Source organism: Armigeres subalbatus, chromosome 1, assembly GCF_024139115.2.
Source record: "Armigeres subalbatus isolate Guangzhou_Male chromosome 1, GZ_Asu_2, whole genome shotgun sequence".
In the NCBI taxonomy this organism is placed as follows: domain Eukaryota; kingdom Metazoa; phylum Arthropoda; class Insecta; order Diptera; family Culicidae; genus Armigeres; species Armigeres subalbatus.
Genome location: NC_085139.1, coordinates 20,409,528 through 20,432,321, shown reverse-complemented (window position 1 = coordinate 20,432,321; position 22,794 = coordinate 20,409,528). Strand labels below are relative to the sequence as shown.

Sequence of the window (22,794 nt, the reverse complement as noted above, 5' to 3'; positions counted from 1 at the left end):
TGATTAGCGGTTTTCAACTGTCGGACTGCAAAATCAACTAATTGATTGCGCACTCTCCTGTCGCCCAGTTAAAAAAATCTCAAGATTTTTTTCCAAATACTAATCGTTCCTCCGATTACCGATCACGACTTTAACGTTGGTCGCCAATTGAGACTTTCTTAGACTTACGGGGTTGCTCTCAAGCCTCAAGGCGGATCAACAACTCCCGGTTAATAGCTCAGTAACATGAGACCCCTGAACTGTGTCGCAGGGCCGGCATGCTACTGGGTAATTCGGAGGGGCTACGCGGAACAACGGGTGTAGAAACTGCGGAGTTATTTAAATATTGCACTTGTGTAATGGAATTGTGTTGTTGGGTATGACTATGGACGTTTATTGAGAAAATCTAATTAGTAGGATAACAATTTATTGGGACTATTGTGGGTTTGATTTGTTCGGGGTGATTATCCGTTGTTCGGTACGTACCGGGGTTTTTCTGGACGACGATGGCGAGCGCTCGCAGCAGACGGTGAGTTGGTTGTCGACGACGGCTTGGTAGGAAGATGGCGGGTTGGTAGCTTGATCGACTCGGGACGATGGCGGGGTCGCGGGATGCCTCGATTGGTCGAGATGGCGGCTTGCCACTCTCTGGACGCTATCGATGAAGCTTCGGCGTGCCCTTCGTTGACTCAATCGACGGACCACGGACGAGACCGTATTGGCCGCGCCGAGAAGGGTACTCTCCGGCGGAACTGTGCCGGAAATCCTTTGTGATTAGACCAAGATCCAACGCGGACGTTGACTCAGTCGATCGTGCTGCGTGAGGTCGCTAATCTAGCGAATTATACAAACGAACAAAAGGTCCTACGGACCAGAATAGTTTTAAAACTCTTCCTCCTGGCTTTTCTGGTAGTCCTAGTTACCTGAACGAACTATTAGGGGCCACAAGATGTCGTTCACTGCTATTTAAAAATCACTGAGGCATTATAGAGGCACTCTCACTCACGGCTTACTTGCACGGACGCCAGTTTGCTAATGAGCAATTATCTTTACCCCAGAGGTATGCAGACCTTTTTCTTTTCCATGGAGTCGCCCAATCGTCCATACTTCCATTATCCTTATCCACTCCTTCCATGTCGATCAACATGTCCTTCTCCCCCTTTTACCACAGTAGACGAACATGACCCATTCAATCCTTCTTTAATTGGTTTTACAATTCTCACATTAACATTTTTCACATTACAAATTAATAACAATGTTTACACAACTAACTTTTACATTTGATTTTCGACTAATCCTACTTATTTTACACAATTTATATTAAACAAACACAACAGTTTCTAAACAAGACACAAATTGAAATTAAATCTAAGAGATATGTAACTGAACGGTTACACATCTGAAGCATGAAATCTAAAGGGTCCCTTGAGGTCGATCGGGTGACGACGGAAGAGCTCAGGGCTGACCCCATGCTGTCTGTGCGAATGTTGTAATAACTGTTATGCAATATTTTCCCCGCTCTGCATAATTTTGGAGCAGGCCAACAAGTTGGAACTGCCCCGTTATTTGCTATTCATTGAATATGGAAGGTGGAAGCTAATCAAACTGATCAAAGCAACGGTGGATGGTGTGCAAAACTGTGTGAAGATTTCGGGTCAACAATCCAGTTCGTTCGAATCGCGCCGGGACTAAGACAAGGTGTTGGACTTTCTTGCCTGTTGTTCAACATTGCGCTAGAAGGTGTTATGCGGAGAGCCGGGTGTAACAGCCGGGGTACGATTTTCAACAGATCCAGTCAATTTATTTGTCTCGCGGATGATATGGACATTGTCGGCCGAACATTTGCAAAGGTGGCAGAACTGTACACCCGCCTGAAACGTGAAGCAACAAAAGTTGGACTGGTGGTGAATGCATCGAAGGCAAAGTACATGCTAGTGGGCGGAACCGAGCGCGACAGGGCCCGCCTGGGAAGCAGTGTTGCGATAGACGGGGATACCTTCGAGGTGGTCGAAGAATTCGTCTACCTCGGATGCTTGCTAACGTCTGATAACAATGTTAGTCGTGAAATACGAAGGCGCATTATCTGTGGAAGTCGGGCCTACTACGGACTCCAGAAGAAACTGCGGTCAAAAAAGATTCACCGTACCAAATGTGTCATGTACAAGACACTGATAAGACCGGTAGTCCTCTACGGACATGAAACATGGACAATGCTCGAGGAAGACTTGCAAGCACTCGGAGTATTCGAGAGACGGGTGCTTAGGACCATCTTTGGCGGTGTGCTTTAGTTTGAAGCTTAGCGGTCCGATAACTGCAAAACTGTTGCAACTATCGAATTGCAGTTAAAAAGCATTGCAGTCAAATGACTTGCAGTTATCGAACGTCTACTGTACTTCGACGCTCTTTTATGTGGAGTGGGTTCAACTAGCTGACCGTATGCTTATTTGTGGCGGGTCTCACCATCAACGTCAGCAGGATCATGTGGTTCAGTGTCAACGGGATCAGGATATCAATATCTTGACTGTCTGATATCATCAGATTGTGAAATTAAGATCGACATGCAAGTACGAGCCAGAAAGGCTGGGGCTACCGTCCGAGTTTTCGAAATATTTGGAGACCCAACCGGATTGATCTACACATCAAAATTCGAATGTATTAATCTATCGAGAAACGTGTGGTGAATAGGCAAAGACAACGCAGATGATGCCTAAAATTTATAATTCGGACGGCCATACAGCTGGATATCATGTTCCGAGCAAAATAAAAGCCTTCAAATTCGAAAATGTGGATGGAAATGGGTCGAGAGTCTACTTAATATTAGTGACCTGATAGGTTAATATAATATGTATACCGATGGCTATATATGATCATATTTTCATTTTAAATACTCTTGGTGACAAATTTGTGGTCTGTAAATGATATATTTCGTACCAAGATAAAAACAGTGATGGGTCAATCTGGGAATCGAGGGCTAGATTATATTATTGTGTGTACGAACTTTCTTCTGGAAGGAGATTCTCTATTCATCCCGTGGATTCGCATATGTGCCTCTGCATATGGAACCACCCCACCCATTTTGGCTCTTCATACAGGAGTTTGATGAAATACAAACAATAGTATAATCATGATCAAATCGATTGTCAGATATGGTCAGTGCTATCGGCAGGTGCCTTGCTACAATACATGGTAGTATCATCATCATCATCATCATCAAGATAAAAACAGTGATGCATAAAATTAAAAAAAATAAAAATCCATCAAAAAAAAATTCTTTTTCGCCCCCTCAATATTTTTGGAAAGTTGAAGGGGAGGGTGACATAAAATAAATTTAATATTTGTTTCGGCCAAATTATAAATTTCCAATGAAATTGAATAGGATTTCAATAGTATTTCTATCCCGGATGTAATTGGATTTATATTGGCTATCATTTGAATCAAATTGTGATGAGATGTCATTAAGACTCCGATGTAATTTAAAATTTAAAACGATGACAGGATTCTAAAGGATGCGAAAAGCCTATCTCTTTCATCTTTTTCTATATAATTTCACTAGGAAGGAAATAAGGAAAACAAGCTACGTAATATTCAATTCGAACAACCCTCTCAACAAATTTTCCATAAATCATGTTGCTCAGCACGCGACTGTTCCGATATCCCTCATAAAGCCAATTTAATCCATCTGCCACCGGAACAGAACGGATTACAAAAACTACATCCAAAGAATTCCACTCTACACTGGATCTGCCTCATCCTATTGTTCCATCTTTCAATAGCCTTCCGATGTAAATATATCATTTCCATATAGTTTCCAGTCGATTTTTATTACATTCTTATGGCACTCGTTGTCAGCCCGAGCGGGATCGCGCGATTGCCCTTCGCGTTCCGGGTTTGGAAGGGACATTTTCCCGACATGCTCCATACCACCACTGCACTGCACTGCCTGTCATCGAAATTCAATAATAGATTTCATTCCTGCCTTCAACTGGTTCCGCCTGCCGCAATTCGTTTTCCTCCCTTACCGCAGATCTGTAGGAGCCGAGTCTGCATCCAGATGTCCCATTTATCGAGTCCCTTGAAGGGCGCCGAATGATGTCAAACGAGTGCGGTAGCAGTTCGGTTGTAGAAATCAAAATCTATTGCGTCTTTAGTCCCACTTGTTCGGCGATTTTATTGTACACAGTGTTTGCCTATTTCTACGAAAAGTATCTCATTTTTTGCTTAGTCGGCGAAATCGAATCACGGCTATGTGTTCGTTCAATGAATCTGGTCGAAACTGGATTGATCGATATTCTAGGATGGGATATGGAATATTTGAATTTTGGCCAGTCGAAATTCCAAAATACCTAACTGTGCGACCGTCAGCACCACAGTTAAAAGGGGAAATGAAGTGAATGATTGAATGAAGAATTTCCTTCGTTTCCTCCGGTTGTCGCGTTTTCGTTTCCCCCGAAGGAAAATAATGATTCTTTCCATTCAAGCAGTCGTTGGACTAGGTTGGACTGTCCCGGGATTTAAAAAACGCTCCAGTGGTTCGACTGGTCGACGGTGGTAGAGAGGAGTAGACATCCCATTTCTGCTACATCTGCCATGTTTCTTCACTAATGGACTGTGAACACAAGCACACACTCAAACGCGCACGATTATCTTCTGTTCGGAACTCCTTCTTTTGTCCCCAGCAGAAGACACTCTACGACCGGGGGGATGAGTGCAATCTAAACGATGGCTAATGAGACTTCTCCGACGACGCCCGCCGACACGAACAAGCAGTTCTGTCCCATGATGACATGTTCGGGGGCGGATTGAGGATGACATCACTTGAGACCCGACGAACCGCTCTGCCGTTTGTCACCCGCCAGAGCAATCCCAGTGCAGAAATGGCAAAGAAATGCTGTGACAAATCATTCATTAAGCGTCTCCCTCCGGAGTGGCAATAAATGAAGCCATGTGTGATCGCGGAACGATCAAGATTGTGGAGACACGTTTATTGTGCCGCGAAAATGAACGGTGAACAACAAACCCGAGTCGTTTTGAATAAATCTGCGTGGCGTGTGAAGTGTGGTTTGGTTTGGATCCAATCTCAGTTGCCTTTGGCAATGACAGAGCAGACGAAACAGGCCATGCAAAGTGCACTGTTTGAAAATTGCCCCTGATTTGGCCGAATCGTTAATCGGTCGTTAAACATCAAAGAAATTCTATCGTTTCCGAAAAAGCAAACAAGTTGGCCAGGATTGGTAAAATAAAATCGGCGGCTTCAACATCGACACGGGAAATCAATAAATGGTAAATCGCAATATTTCCCCCTCGTAAAATATCTTCAAATATAAATTAGCCAATAAACTCCCCGCTGTGTGGCCGACTATCGGAGTGGCTGACGAATTACCCCCTTCGAATGGTTTAGCGGTCTTTTGGTTTACGTATATCAAATCCCTCCCCGGGGTGCGCAGAGGGGCAATTTTAAAACAAAAAAGAGAGACTCGGAAGGTTTCCTTCAACATTTATTTTGTTTCATGACTGCATTTCAGGATTGAAAAGTCGTGATTAGTTTTGACAGATTAAAGTTCAATCAGTTGGAAAACTTATTTATTATTTAGAAACAATCCTACTTGTGTTCCCCTTTTTTCAGCACATGTTCCACTGTGACCCGACGATGGATAACTTTGATTACCCGCTGTTCCAAAGATTGGCGGCCCCAAGCGCCAGTCTCGATTCGTTTGATGGTCCAATGTCAGAGCAAGTTTATCGATGACCGTACCCCTGCCATTCGTTCACACGAGCACGCTGATCCGGGGTACTATCTGTGCGAGACACCGAACTCGCAAATCAGTTACCATCTGATAGACTAGCCGAGGGAAGGAGTGTGATCTTAGGTTTATGCTCCGACTAGTTCCCATAAGCCTATATGCAGATGTGAATGTTTAGGCTTGTTTGCAAAACTACTGACTTTTACCAAACAGGTTTCGTCGTTTCGTAGTGCCACGTATCGCCGTTCGTCTTTGTGCCTATAATTAAAGACGAGTCCGCCAAATCTGTTAAGAAGTCTTAGCGCCGTAGCACTCCATGCTCGTCTAGGAAACAACTTTTCTTGTACTTTGGGCTGCATTTACGCCTGTGACGTACGATACCAATAGGATGGCAAATTTGTCCAGAAAAGAGTTCTTCTGTGCTGCCTTCAAAGCCTCCTTGCACTAAGCAACAAGGTCTACCGTGTTTGAATTCGCCAATTCGAACAGCAACAAATTTATATCTCGCGCTTAGAATCATATGAGGCGTAAATGCATTAGTTGATTTCTTGTCATCGATGTTTTCATTTCATCAAAGTACCGCCATCGAGGGTGACAATGGGTCTGAAGGGTGAAAGTGGGTCATCGTTCTCACCGACAGTCTGGAGGTCGGATAACAAAATCGTTCAAAATTAGTCTCTTATACTTTGGTTTTCTTGCCCTCAGATACATTCAATCTATTCTACAAGCATTCTAAGTAGTGGAAACAGTCACCACCATTTGACCCATTGTCACTCCTGACGACGGTAGCGAATTTCGGTAGTTATCCGAAGATTTAATACTTTGGTGTGAAAAATGGTTATTGCATCTTGCACCAGACACAACAGTCGTTGTTGTTTTTGAAACAGCTGAGTTATTTACTTGATACTTGATGGGCTACAGCTCTTCGATGAACCAACGCCGAATGGAGTATCCTTCTCCACTGGAGTCGATCCTGGGCCAATCGCTTCCAGTCGCCCTGAACATTGAGCGCCGTCAGGTCCTCTTAAACTGCAAAAAGCCATCATGTACGCGGCCTTCCACGAAGCCTGCGGCCTCTTCCGGGTTCTCTACTAAATATCATCTTCGCTTGACGTTCTTCCGGCATACGAACAACGTGACCAGCCCACCGTAGTCTGCCGTGTTGTTTAAGCTTAATAATATCCAGCTCTTTATACACCTGGTAAAACTCGTGATTCATGCGACGCCGTCAGATACCGTTCTCCTGTTTATCACCGAGTATTGCCCGCAGCACCTTACGCTTAAACACTCCGAAAGCTCTCCGATCAGCTTCCTTTAACGTCCATGTTTCATGGCTGTATAAAGCCAGAGGAAGAATAAGAGTAGTATACAGCGCGAGTTTTGTTTTCGTTTGCAGACTACGGGACTTAAGCTGGTTACGAAGTCCGTAATAAGCCAAGCTGCAATACGCCTTTTTGACTCGCGGGTAACATCATTATCGCACGTCACTAATGTTCCAAGATACACAAATTCTTCTACCATTTCAAATTTTTCACCATCCAACATCATTTCGCTACCACCACCACTAATGAACCTACGTTGATTGCCAGCGACCATGTACTTCGTTTTTGTGGTATTGATCGTGAGACCAATCCTCGCTGTCTCCCTCTTAAAAGGCACAAAAGCCTCTTCCACGGCACGGCGATCAATCCCGATAATATCGATATCGTCCGCAAATCCCAGGAGCATATGCGATCTTGTGATAATGGTACCACTTCTTTGCACACCAGCTCTCCTAATCGCTCCCTCGAGCGCTATATTGAACAGTAGATTCGAGAGTGCATCACCCTGCTTTAATCCATCTAAGGTAACAAATGACGTCGATATTTCATCCGCAACCCTTACACTTGATTTCGATCCGTCCAACGTTATACGAATCAGCCGTATCAGTTTCGCCGGAAAACCATGTTCAAGCATAATTTTCCATAATTCATTTTGTTTTACTGAATCGTACGCCGCCTTGAAATTAATAAACAGATTTTGTGTCTGCAAGTTGTACTCCCGGAATTTATCAAGGATTTGTCTTAGGGTAAACATCTGATCCGTCGTTGATCAGCCCTTACGAAAACCTGCTTGATGGGGTCTTCCCAAATTTTCGACATAATATGGTGCAGAACTTCATAAAGCTGCTCACTGCCATGTTTGAGAAGTTCATCCGGGAGCTGGTCCTTCTCCGCAGCCAACGAGGTAGTGATCAGATTCAATGTTCGGACCTCTGAATGTCCGCATATCGATAACATCCGAGAAATGGCGCCCATCCACCAGAACATGGTATATCTGGTAGCAAGTTTCAACAGTTGGGTGTCTCCAGGTGTGCTTTCGGATATTCTTTCGTGCAAAGTAGGTGCTACTGATGGCCATCCCTCTGGCAGCAGCGAAATTTACTAGCCGTAGGCTGTTGTCATTGGTAGCGGAGTGAAGGCTCTCCTACCAATTATGGGACGGGAAAAGTCCTCTCTACCGACCTGAGCATACTCTCCGATAACAATTTTCACGTCATGCTTTGGGCACTCTCCATAGGAAAAAAAAACCGTTTCTTTGAAAGAAAAAAGTCAAGTTTCTGAGACTAAAGTGAATGTTTTAAAATTAGCAATTCTTAGTGACATTATTTGTGCTTTTTTGATACATTATGCTGCCATGAAGGTCCAGTTATAGTTGCTGTCAATAAATGCTGACCGGGTGAGCGAAGGCAAGGATGTGAGGACACTTGTTTCAATCCAGAGCCAGATGATGACGATGAGCTGATGTTTCAAAATGAATCAAAATTTTCCGACAATTACCCAACTAATATATATTTGAGACGATTTCAAGATTTTAGAGAATGATTATGGTTGGATCAAAATGGTCAGGCACAAAAGATGGATTGGAAAGTTTCAAATATGGTGAGTCCGTTCCATACTTAAAAATATAAATATTAAAACTGATTTCACTAAATACGGTCTGAGTTCAACGATGTATATTTATGATGTATCATGGATATAAATCTTGATCCCGGAAGTATAAATATATTGCATATATTCATTTGATATCTGAATGTATTTATGCGGGGCTTACTGTTAGTGATAGTGACCTCGGAGTGGACATGAAATACCAGGCACTCTGAAATGGGTCACTGGAGCTGCAGTAGAGCTAGCACTTTCTAACTCCCGGATTAAATCTGACTGTTTTAACAGACAGCTTTCTTCCATAACATCACTGCCAGACAGTGGGGGTTAGTTTGTACACACACACACACACATGCTTTGGGCACTCTCCATAGGCTTTATCAATACATTCATAAAACGTGTCCTTCACGTCGTCGGATTTATCGTTTGTCGGTGCGTAAACGTTGATTAGGCTGTAATTGAAGAATTTTCCCCGTATCCTCAACACACAGATTCGTTCGCTAATGGGTTTCCACCGCATCACTCGCTTCATCTGCTTGCCCATCACTACGAAACCCACTCCATGCTCTGCTTTTCCGCCGCCGCTGTGATAGATGTTATATTTGAATGCAGTGTTGGGCGTGGGGTCCACGGCTCGGAATTCACGTTCTCCGGATCTAGGCCATCGGACTTCTTGAATAGCGGCCACGTTCACTTCAACCTTCTGCAGTTCACGAGCCAGAAGGCTCACTCGTCCAGGTTCATTTAGGGTCCTGACATTCCCGGTACCGAGTTTCCAATATAACGTTCTAAAATAACGTTCTCTTTTTCTTCTATTTCAATTTTTCGTGGTATTTAGAGGCTTCAGTAAGCTACCTTACCGGAGTCGCGTTACCTACATCGCGATGATGGGGTTGCCACCTTAGGTATAGCTGACGCGATACAGCATTTCGTTAATCAGCCGCTGGGTACCAGACAGACGCTGTTTGAGCCGCACCTCCTGGTGAACAGACGCTCGAGGCGTACCTTCTCACTCTAGCAGATGTCAGATGGACAACAGTGCCCAGGCTGCACTACCAGCTAAGTACACAACCCTTAGATGGTGGTCTTTTGTCAACAATGTGTGGTTAAACATACTCAAATTGAATAAGTTAAGTATATATTGTTTTACAATAAAAAATATAAATGAGGCTTTGAAAATTACCAAGAATTTACTGAGAGTATATTCGATACTGTTTGGTCTAGTATTGAATTGCCCATTCCCTTTTAACTAGGTCAAGTTTACTGATAAAATAGTGTGTTTTATTATAATTTATTGTAAGTTATTCTCCCGTCGTGTCTTCCTTAAGAACTTTCAATGATATGTAACCACTTTTAGTCAGTGCTTGGAGATAAATCGCCTTTGTGTATTTTGAACACGCACTACAGAAAAAATGAGGATGTATGCATGTATGAAGTTATCAGCTTGGTATGATCACGGTCGTGGTTTTGATGGTCTGGCGACATTGTTGCACCACAGATTGTTGGTCCCAAAATAGGTACCAGGGATATTTAGAACTGGCCATGGCATTCGCGTTGCAATATTTTTTTTATTTATATGCAGGAGATTTCTAAATATTTAAAACTAGCGAAAGAAATCCCGCTTTGCCCGGGTGTTGCAAATGTCACAAAGAACTATTTGCAGCACCGCACTCTAGAACAATTTCCGTGCGTTTGTTTTGTTTTCCTCAACAGCTGACCCATTAATTTCCCCAACTTTTTGTATAACAGACCCATTCGATTTTGGCAACACGTTCGGAACATTTATGTTGCCAAAATCGAATGGTTTTTGTTATCTCATCATACTTCAACATTTCTTCACTTTTTGTGACGTTAACACGTACGTCCCCAACCCCCATTTTACGACAAATTCAAAACCACGTAGCTCAGCCAATTTCTGATTTTCAAGCAATCTTCTGGAATCGATCACAAAATTCCTATAGTTTTCGTAACTGAGGTCAAATTTCCTGCAATGACCATGGCTTCGGATATATTCCGGGGAGTACTGGGGTTACCTCCCTCCCGGAATAAAAGATCAGCAGATCGGATTCGAAATCCATCTTGAGACATGTCAAACTTCATGAATTTGCAAAACAAGTACACTGGAGTACAATTCGGCGAATTTCGATCGAATTGACCACCCTCCGGATACTTCCACGGCCTGGTTCCCTTGGGGAAGTGGCCAATTTTCGTTCAATCTTGGAGCCAAGGATGTTAACGATCATTCAGTAATTTGCGTTCGATCATTTAGTAGTTTGTCAATAACACAGTCCAGGAGCTGAATTTCAAAATATGTTATATGGTGGACTTCTACTGTGAAGGTTTTTCTATAACCTTGCCTAATAGTTCGTTATTAGAATTCAACTAATAACGGAGTTAGAACGCTAGTTGCAGTAGCTTAAACTAAATGATTGGAATTTTGTTATCATTTAGTCTAAGTTGCTGAAACTATAGCTATAACTCCGTTACTAGTGGATTTCAAACAACGAATCATTAGGCAGAGTTGTAGAAAAACCTTCGCACTAGAAGTCCACCATACAACATATTTTGAAATTAAGCTTCTGGAATGTGTTATTGACAAACTACTAAATGATCGGACGCAAATTACTGAATGATCGTTAACATCCTTGCTTGGAGCCCATCTTGCGACAGTCCAAACTTCATGAATTTGCAAAACAAGGACACTGGAGTACATTTCAGCGATTTTCTGTCGAATTGGCCACCTTCCGGAAGGACGCCTCGATCGCTTAGCAGGTGAGATAGAACCACGCTTTTTTACATCTGCACCATCCTAGCGACCATATCTTTAGATAAACTACATAGGGGAACTGTTCCGTTTTCCATCTCACTGTACATATATTCATCTCATCGCGAAACAAAAAAATACGGCACCAATTTCGTTGCTTCTTTTTGCTAACGTGCGTGCTCACTGCTGAAAAAAATCACAAAAATAATAAACAAATCAAATACCTTTTCATTGCTTTGTTTTTCGTGAGACCAATATCGGAGCTATGAGATGAAGTCCAGGAGCAGTAACCCTATACACTGATATGGAAAATGCTAATATCATCTTCCAAACTTGGACGTACATGTTCATGATAGCATTAGAGGCGAAAGTATAGAATTGATAGTTCCGTTAGGATACGGCAGGCATGAAGAATGTTTTTATAGAAGTCGATTTGAAAGCGAGCGGAGGGCAATATTTGTGATGGCACATATCGCACGACCTTCCTTCTGCCAAGCTCCCGTATGAAGGGGGAGGGAAGAATATCAGTGTGGAAGCTGATATATTTCCACTGGCAAAAGGAAGGTGGTTTGACTTGCTCATATGCCATCGCGTGCGGAAGGATTTGCTCATACGGGAGCTTGGCGGAAGGAAGGTCGTGCGATATGTGCCATCACAAATATTGCCCTCCGCTCGCTTTCAAATCGACTTCTATAAAAACATTCTTCATGCCTGCCGTATCCTAACGGAACTATCAATTCTATACTTTCGCCTCTAATGCTATCATGAACATGTACGTCCAAGTTTGGAAGATGATATTAGCATTTTCCATATCATTGTAAATCGTTTAACTTCACGTAGAAGTAACACACACGAAATCATTAATTTAGTGTACTACCCTTGGTGGCAATGTTATGGATTTTACACAGGTTCGGGCGAGAGAGCGCAAACGTATTCGTGAAATGTCGGAATCAGTAACAGTGTTCGTTTCGCACGACGACAGCGGTGGCTCGGGTGTCGGAAACAAAAGAACGGTGACGTCAAACTCACACCTCATGAATGAAATTTGGTGTGAGTTTGACGTCAGCAATCAGCTGATCAGAAATGTTTACACTTTTTGAGCTACTAATACGAACAAAAGGCACGCTCAACCGGACCTGTATAAAATAAATGACATTGCCTTGGTGGGGGCATCCATCAACCCAGCTGTTATTGGTCGACGGTGCAGCAGCAGTGCCTTTCTCTGCTTTGTTCTCTCCGAGGCAGCCAAGTTGGTTGCGACGAGACGGACGCAATGAGAAAACAGAACTGTGCAATAAAAATCCTATTCGACTAAATGCTGATGTCATATTAGAAATTTGGAGACAGTACTCGTCGATAGCAAATCCTTCCGCACGCGATGGCATATGAGCAAGTCAAACCACCTTCCTTTTGCCAGTGGAGATATATCAGCTTCTACACTGATATTCTTCCCTCCCCCTTCATACGGGAGCTTGGCAGTGTACACTTGCGGACAGGGGAATGTTCCAGGTTCTTCGGATCACGTTTAAAATTAAACACAAGATATTTCGCTTGTTTAGCACTGCACTTTATTCCCACGTCTTTACACGGCAATGGTTAGAACACTTCTCCCCCAATTGATGCCTTCTCCAGTATTCGTACCTAAAGCCTTCTCTCCCTCTCTCTTGTTTCAAATATCATCTCGCTTCTACCATTTACTTCCTCTCATAATCAGGGGTGTACCCATGACTTATATAGCAAACTCTACATCCCTTCCCTTTTCCAAAAAAAAAACATACGTCACCCGTTGAATCCACCCAAATTACACTGTTTATCTGAACCTTTCTGGAAGTTTTTTTGTTCTAGTTGGTCGTTTTGATGCTTCTTCAGGTTCGTCAGTCTCCATATCCTCCAGTACTCGTTTATCATTTTCCTTTAGATCTTTGTTTCCCTCTAGGCTCAAAGGTCTTTGTTGCAATGACTCCGCTGTATCGTTGTTTGTTGAAGGCCACTTCCTTAAATGAGTAACGGATCGACGGTACATTACTCCATCCCCATTGACGACAACGGTGTCGTTTCCGTTTTTCTTCACGACGGTGAATTTCTCTAAACGAAACTTTGGCTCTAGCTTACCGGTTTCATAATTTTTGAGCATCACGAAATCGCCAACGTTGATTTCTGAGGGTTTTGCATGTCTTTTCTCATCCGCGTAAATCTTTCCTTGAAGTTTCTTAATTGCATCCTTTTCTCGAACATCTTCATTTCGATTACAATTTGCATCCGTTCTAAAACTTGGTATTAAATCCTTTACCGGTCGCCCAGTCATTAATTCCATAGGAGGTTGGTCCGTAATAGAATGAGGACTAGTGTTGTACATGTAAACGTAATCTTTTATAGCTTTGCGCCAATCGCTATTCGTTGCCTTCGCAATGCGGAGAACCCTGAGAATACCTTGGTTTTGTCTCTCAACTAAACCATTCATCTGTGGCCAGTAGGGAATTGTACGAATCAGTCTAATGTTTTTACTTCGGCAATAATCAGCGAACTGTTGTCCGGCAAATGGTGGTCCATTGTCAGTCCTTATGGTTTCAGGATAAGTTTGCTCGTTAAAAATCGTTTCTAAGGCTTCAGTAGTTTTTTCTGCGGCAGTACCTTTCATTTCGACAACTTTAAGGTATCGACTAAAGTAATCAACAACGACCAAAAACGTAGCGCAATCCTTCGCCGAGTAAAAATCAATGGCAATTTCTTGCCATGCTCTATCCGGGATATCTTTTCGCAGCATCGGTTCTGGGGGATGTTGTTTGCTAACAGCTGCACAGCCTGCGCATTCTTGAACCATGTTTCCGACATCGTTATCCATACATGGCCACCAAACACGCTCTCTTATTCGTCTCCGCATCGAAACAACTCCAGGGTGTCCTCTGTGTTCGATCTCCAGTGCCCTACGTCTTAATGTAGCTGGAAGCACGATTCTTTCGCCACGGACCAGAATCTTTTCTCGCACACCTAGCTCTTTGTCAAAAGCTTGGTATCGAACCAGATCTTGAGGCCAGCTTCCGGATTCCAGTGCTTTTATTACTGACTGAAGAATCAAATCGTGTCTTGTCTCAGTCCTAATTTCGTCCAGCGTGATTGCAATTGGTCCATCACCGACTGCCAAAAGAAAATGCTCTGATTCCTCGTCAAAAGCCGCGTCAGATTGATTACATAGCCTTGAAAGAACATCTGAAATGTTTTGGAACCCTGGGATGTGCTTTATAACAAAGTTGTACGGCTGTAGTCGCAATGCCCAGCCTTCCGCTCTTGAACATGCTCTTCTCCCATCACGATACTTCCCACCATAAATGTATTCCAATGTCTTGTGGTCCGTGAAAATGGTGAACCGTAGACCGAACAAATACAGATAAAATTTCTCTACCGCCCAAACGACTGCCAAGGCTTCCCTCTGTGTTTGGGGATAAACTCTCTCTGTAGCAGTCAACCCTTTTGAGGCGAACGATATAATTCTTGGGACGTTTAACTTATCTCTTTGAACCAGTACCGATCCAAGTCCAACCGATGAAGCGTCGACGTACAGTTCAGTGATGTCTTTCGGGTCATAGAATCCTAGCTTACGCACGTTTGAAGACAGTTCGGTCCGCAAGTCATCAAAAGCGTTTTGCTGGCGTTCACCAAATTCCTGGACGTCACCACGAACAAACTGCCGCAACGGCTCGGATCGTGTAGACAGATTTGGGATGAAATGAGCGACAAAGTTGACAAGACCCAAAAAACTCCTAACCTCTTCTTTCGATTCGGGCTGACGGAAATTTCTGATAGCGATGATTTTTTCTTCTGAAGGACTAATGCCTGTAGAACTTACTTTGAACCCCAAAATATCTAACTGCTGAACACCTATCACACACTTGCTTTGATTCAATCTGGCATTGTTCTGCTTAAGTACTAACAAAACTTCTTGTAGTCTACTGTCATGTTCCTCTTGGTTCTTTCCAGATACAACAATATCATCAATATAAACTATGACACCTTCAATTCCAGACAACATTTCCGTCATAATGCGCTGAAAAATTTCCGGCGCGCAATTAATGCCAAACATTAATCTTTTGAATTGCATCAATCCTCTGCTCGACATGAAAGTGGTAATTCCACGCGACTCCGGATGTAGTTCAACATGATGAAAAGCAGACATTATATCCAACCTTGAAAAGACTGTAGATCCTCTGAGTTTGTTTAAAAATGTTTCGATCACCGGCAATGGGTAATGCTCCCGTTGAATTGCCTCGTTCGGATACTTCATGTTTATGCACAGACGTACATCATCATTTCCTTTTGGAACAATCACCATTGGCGAGATCCACTCAGCAGGTCCATCCACTGGCTCGATGATATCGTTTTGAAGCATTTCCAAAATCTTCGCATCGACTTTTTCCTCCATCGGTCCAGGTATTCTGAGATATGCGATCTTCCTAGGGAGGACGTTTTTATCGATCGAGAGTTTCAGAATAATGTTCGGGAACTTTGGAAACGGATCTTTAGTCAGCAACATATATTTTTATTTATTATTATTATTTTCGTTAATATTGTTGTAACATTTCATCAACATTCGATTAAAACAAAACAGTTCATATTAAACAACTTAGTATGTGAATTTTCAAACGAAGTTCATTAACACACCAAAATAATCATTTTACCTTCGAAATATCCTCGACAACAGGACGACGGGGAAGTTCCTCTTTCCACTCATTTTCTTGTAGCGAATTTGCTTCTTCGTTTACTCGTTCATTTGGACGCTTCCAAACATAACGTGTTTTCGGCGGTGGCGGGCGTGGTAGGTTGCACATTCTTGCATAGTGGCCAACCTTTGTACATCGGTTGCATCGAGCATTTCTTGCCGAGCAGTCTCGCGCTCCATCGTCATGGTTGAACGACCCACAACGATTACATTTTGCAACAAATCGTCGACTTGAGCTGCGCGATGAATCTCTTTCTGGAATACTGCGACGAAACTCGAACTTCGATGGCTGACGAATCATTCCAATACCCTTCGATCCACCGTTCCACTCCGGCTTGATTGCTGCAACAGCGCTTCTTGCCTCATCTTCTCTGAACGCTCTGCTTTTCTCCTTTTGCTTCACAAGCACCTCTCGGTTAATCGCGTAGTTGGTTAAGTCGTTCAAGTCCATCACGTTTTCTAACCCTTTGTCCCGGACCTTCTCATCGCGAGCACCCATGGTTATTTGTTGCAAGATTTCTTTCTCTTCTCGAGCTTTGAAATCACAACGCGCTGCTTGGACACGAAGTTTCAAAACAAATTGATTGAATGACTCATCAATGGATTGTTTTATCGATCGGAACAACTCAAGTTCAACCCGATCGTTTCGTTTACCAACAAAGAATTTATTTAGACGTTTGATTGCATTGTCGTACTCCGGAATCTCCACCGGATGATACGGAACCTTTACCGGTTCAGGGTAGATTTCACCCGGGACCGCTGCAAGATTATAAAAGATGCGTTGCAAACCTCGACCACCCAGAGTAAGGAGTAAAACCAATTTCTCATGTTGCGTTTCAACATTTCTTAATTCCATCAAAAGGCCAAAGGCCCTAAACCATTCTTCCCACTCCTTTTGTAAGTTTTGTGCATCAACTGCGTCGTTGAAAGGTTCAAGTGGCCACATCATTTTATCCATTGTGCTCATCTGAAACAATGATCAGATTGGTCCACATTTATTTACTAACATATTGCACATGATAACATTCGATTTTTTTTAGATGATTATGAATTTAAACTTTAAATTATCGCCATTCTGTATTTTATTCGCTTTTCCAAAAGTGGATATGTTTCTTTGAACATATCCCATAGCAGCTATCAATTGTGTAGAATTCATCCCTGAAATTACCCTTTCAACAAGAGCCAAATCATCGATTCATTCCATCTTTTTCCCTCAAAGCTCTGCAGTAATCATTATCATTACTGGTCTAGCATTCACACCAATGCGCTTCGAATGGACTCGCATCTTACCTCATGTTTGCTCTACAGCATCTACTGCTGGCCCACATCACGTTTCCATCTTTTTCACCCACTGCAGTAAACATCATTATGACTGGTCTAGCATTCACACTAATGAGCTCTAGATGGACTCGTATCCCACCTCTCTTTTGCTCTACAGCTTTGATCACTGGTCTAGCATCGCGATGTTGCCTTTTTCACACTCTGTTATGCAGTAATCATCATCATGTCTGTTCTAGCATTCACACTGATGCGCTTCATTGGACTCGCATCGTACCTCACTTTTGCTCTACAGCATTTATTGCTGGCCTAGCGTCTCTATCTTTCCACATAGTGCTCTGCAGTTTCACAACGACTGGTCTAGCTTTCACACTCTGACTGATGCGCTTCAAATGGACTCGCATTTCCCCTCACTTTTGTACTACAGCATCTGCCATTGAACCAGTATTATGCCGTTTATATTCCTTTTCTGTAGTATTGAACTTTCACTTAGCAGCACTTTTCACACTCAACCAAGCAACTTCATAACAAAACCAGGAAAATGAATTTCTGATGATTTCGATGCATGTTTTACCAGCAAAACACTATTCATAATTCCATAATTGCCCTTGAATTCCCCTCTAACATTGTTATAGTTTCTAATCCGCCATTTTCTTCCTCATTTCGGCTCTTGTTGAAAGTATAGGATGAAAGATAAAAATCACAAAAAAAGTGACTCACCTTTTTTAGATGCTACCGGCTGCGCCAATTTGTACACTTGCGGACAGGGGAATGTTCCAGGTTCTTCGGATCACGTTTAAAATTAAACACAAGATATTTCGCTTGTTTAGCACTGCACTTTATTCCCACGTCTTTACACGGCAATGGTTAGAACACTTCTCCCCCAATTGGTGCCTTCTCCAGTATTCGTACCTAAAGCCTTCTCTCGCTCTCTCTTGTTTCAAATATCATCTCGCTTCTACCATTTACTTCCTCTCATAATCAGGGGTGTACCCATGACTTATATAGCAAACTCTACAGGCAGAAGGAAGGTCGTGCGATATGTGCCATCACAAATATTGCCCTCCGCTCGCTTTCAAATCGACTTCTATAAAAACATTCTTCATGCCTGCCGTATCCTAACGGAACTATCAATTCTATACTTTCGCCTCTAATGCTATCATGAACATGTACGTCCAAGTTTGGAAGATGATATTAGCATTTTCCATATCATTGTAAATCGGGCGAGGCCGAGTGTCCGAACCGGTGTAGGTACTGTCTGAAGCAACCATGGCCTGTAAGGACCTGGGTCAGGTGGAAAGTGATTTCCCCATGGCGCCTCTTGACCCACGTACCTATCTCCGGTATCAACCTATGTGTCCATCTACCCTTAGTGGAACTGTCCCACGCACGCTGCCATTTGACCATTGAGGCCAACCTGACAGTCCTACGGATGCCTCTCGTGCCGCGCATTCCGAAGCACTCTATGTCTTCACCGATAACGATGTCAATAGGCATCATACCGGTGATGACGCAAAGTGCATCGTGCGACACGGTACGGTACGCGCTCGCAACTCTTAGGCACATGAGCCTATACGTACTTTCTAACTTCGTTCTGTAGCAGTTAATACGCAGGACCGTGCCCCAAGCTGGCCCCCCATACCTCAGTATGGACAGAGCAACGCTAGCCAGAAGCTTGCGCTTGCTGGTATAAACCGCAGAGCTATTGGACATCATCCGGGACAATGCCGCTATAGCTGTGGAGGCACGCTTGCAGGCGTAATTGACGTGGCTACCAAAGGTGAGCTTATCGTCGATCATTACCCCCAAGAGTTTGATGGAGCGTTCAGAGGTGATCGTGCAGTTGCCTGCCCTTATCACCGCTTGTTGCTCCGACTTTCGGTTGTTAACAACAACCACCTCAGTCTTGTGGTGAGCCAGTTCTAACTTCCTGGAACTCATCCACTCCTCCACAATTGCGATCGAGTGGGCTGCAGTCAATTCCACCTCTTCGATCGATTCGCCGTAGACCTCCAGCGTAAACATATTTGTCTGGTAGGGCATTAATCGGACCACCTGACAGAAAGTGTCCTGGGGTCAGTGGAGTAATATCATTTGGATCAGAAGACAAAGGTGATATAGGCCGTGAGTTTAGACATCCTTCGACTTGCTTTAATAGCGTTAGCATTTTCTTGTAAGTGGGTATACTAGACCCAAGAACTCGCTTCATGTGATGCTTGACGCTCTTAATTCCCGCTTCCCAGATACCTCCGAAATTAGGTGCTCGAGGAGGAATGAACTTCCACTCAATGCCTTCCATAGCACAAAAACTCTTAATGTCCGGTGACACTTCCTGTTCGAATTTATCGGCTAAGATACCTAACTCAGTTTTAGTACCAACAAAATTAGTACCGTTATCACAGTGTATAATGCTACTTCGACCACGTTGGCTGCTGAATCTTCTAAGGGCAGCGATGAAGCAAGAACTCGACAATCCACTCACGAGCTCGATATGCACTGTACGAGTAGACAGGCAAATGAACAATGCCACATATACCTTCAAAGTTTTTTGAGTTCTCACCAAATTTTCTTTGATTATGAACGGTCCACCAAAATCAACTCCAGCTACTTGAAACGGTCTTCCTGGATTAATCCTTGCCTCCGGTATTTGTCCCATGATTTGGTGCACATTTTTTGGGTTGTTTCTGAAGCAAGGGATGCATCGATGAATTATTTGACTAGCCAAGCTTTTTCCGTGGATTGGCCAGCATTCCAATCTCAAGGCGGAGAGTAACCCTTGTGGTCCAACATGTAGATTTTTGAGATGATAATCGGTTGCGACTAATCGTGTTAAGTTACATTTTGAGGGTAAGATGATTGGATGCTGTTGATCATATGTTACTCCAGCAGCTTGTATACGCCCACCAACACGTAGCAAACCATTGTCGTCTAGAAACGGGTCTAGCGTTAGCAAAGAGCATTTTTTCGTTACACACTTTTTATTCTTTAGGTTCTTAACTTCTTCGGTAAAATGTTTTTGTTGAACCATCTTAATGATCCTTATACGCGCTGATTCGATGTCACGTACCGACAAACCTTCTTGTCGCACCGCAAAATATAGGCGATAACCCTCTGTAGCTTCCCAAAATTGAAAAATCGGTCAAGAAAATCCAACTCTAACTCTGCATCGGTGCCCTTTTTAGTCACGTTCGTTTCCACGGTTAGTATGCGTATTGGTTCTTGCATCCACGGTTGTCGATGTTCTCGTAAAAAAATTGGTCCACACCACCATATATCACTGTTAGCTAACTTCTTGGTGGACACCCCTCTAGAGATGAGACCTGCCGGGTTGTTTTTTGACCGTATATAATGCCAGTCGTGAATAGACGACTTTTGATTAATCAGTTTAACCCTATTGGAAATAAAGGTTGGCCATCTATTTTCCGGTTTGTGGATCCAATCCAGCGTTACCATTGAGTCCGTCCAATAGTGAATTGAATGAATCGATACGTTGAGCGCTTTCTTTGTCGTTTTCATCAACTCCACTAATAATGTAGCTGCTCTTAACTCCATGCGAGGAATAATTAAATTTTCTTTGTTGCTTCGTTCACTTGATGGGGCGATTCGTGATTTAGCGCATAGCAAGTGTACTTGTACTCCGTGACTGTCTAATGTCCTCATGTAAATGGTCGCCCTATACGTCCGTTTCGCCGCAGCGGAGAATCCATGGAGCTCAATAACCTCACGCTTCGGCTTAACGTGCCGTTGGAAATTTATTTTTGACAGCTCGTTAATTTGGCTGTTAAACCAACTCCACCGGTCTGCTAGTTCCGATGGCAATAGTTCATCCCAAGCAAGCTTATTAGCCCAAATGTCTTGCATCAACATTTTTCCATGGACGATTATGGGACTAAGAATGCTTAACAAATCATCCTGTACCAGTAATAGTGAAAACATGATTTTCATTAGAATTTGAACATTTTTATTTTTAAAATTACTTCAATTACTTGCTAATAATACGTGAATGTGTTCAATTTTTTTTAAATTTTTCCGGGAAAATATAGGAAAATATAATTTTTCCTTAACATTTTTGCTCCCTTGCACCAGTAATAGTGTGGCGTTCCTATAATAGTGAATTCCATAAGATACCAATGGGATTCACTGTTATAGGAACAGAAGTTACCAAGTACCACTATTACTTGTCCATGTCCCATATAGTGCAGGAAGCGGTTTCGAAAAGAAAATAATATTTTTAAGAGTCAACACCATTTTTCTTGCAAAGTTGAAAAGAACAGCTTTTTGCCAATATATTAACATCACTGGGAATGCATTTTTATCATTTGGTACGAATTAAACAATTTAGACCTGTCACTAATACCACTATTACTGGTACACCGACCCTACCAGACTATTGTAAATTGAATTTCATTTCATATAATTATGGCGATATTGGGTTATTCATCATATTTTTTGCAGTATTGTTTGCATAGAACAATGGAAAAATATCATCTTCGAGATTCAAAATTATTATTTATAGAAGTACACCCGATTCTGTTTTTACACGGATTTTTTTTACACGGCCGTGCAAAAAAAATCCCATACAAATTTTTTGCAAAGTTGCTCCATTTTGCATGATTCGTCGAGAAATCATAAAACTTTTTTTACACGGATTTTCAAATTTTGAACTGAAAACTTTTTTTACACGGAACGCATCCCCCTTGTAAAAAAAGAATCGGGTGTAATTGAAACCATCATCCAAAAATAATTTTATGTTTCAAAATATTTTTAATTTTTTTTTTATTTCCACATATTTTTATGTATTTCCGTACATTTCCACATATCATTTAAAGATTCCTCATATTTTCGAATATTTTTTAATCACATTATTTGGAAAACAAATCGTATGTTTCACTATTCCATGAATTTCATATTCTACATAAATGTATTAAATATTTTTGTCATAGCTTTCTTGCATTTAAGAAAATAGCTATCTAATAAACTACAATTAGAATATTTGTTTGCAATATATTGTGGTATATCTTGTTTCCAATATGAAAACATCCTGTACCGGATCCAGAATACGATTTATTTTTTCCGTATAGGTCTTAACATGCAAGTCATGTCATAATAATCATTATATTCATTTTATAGATCGTAATCTCATGAATGCCTAATCTATAATATAATACAATTCTCGCGCTTAGTTTCATAGGGGCATAACTGTATTGATCGATTTCTCTTCGTCGATGTTTTTTTTCTATTATTGTACCGAATTGCGCTAGTTTGTCAATGATTTAATAGTTTGGTGTGGTAAAGGATGATTGTATCTTGCACCAGAATCAATAATCACGGTTGTAGCTTTTGAAACAATTGATTTATTAACAAAATATAAAATCGATTAAGAGAAATCGATCA

At 42.2% G+C, this 22,794-nt stretch overlaps 1 protein-coding gene across 1 annotated transcript in view; it reads left to right on the top strand.

Annotated features, from left to right (window-relative positions):
- Positions 1 to 22,794, top strand: part of LOC134222527 (transmembrane protein 132E) — a 370,465-nt gene that overhangs the window by 239,275 nt on the left and 108,396 nt on the right. The gene's annotated exons all lie outside the window — the stretch shown is intronic.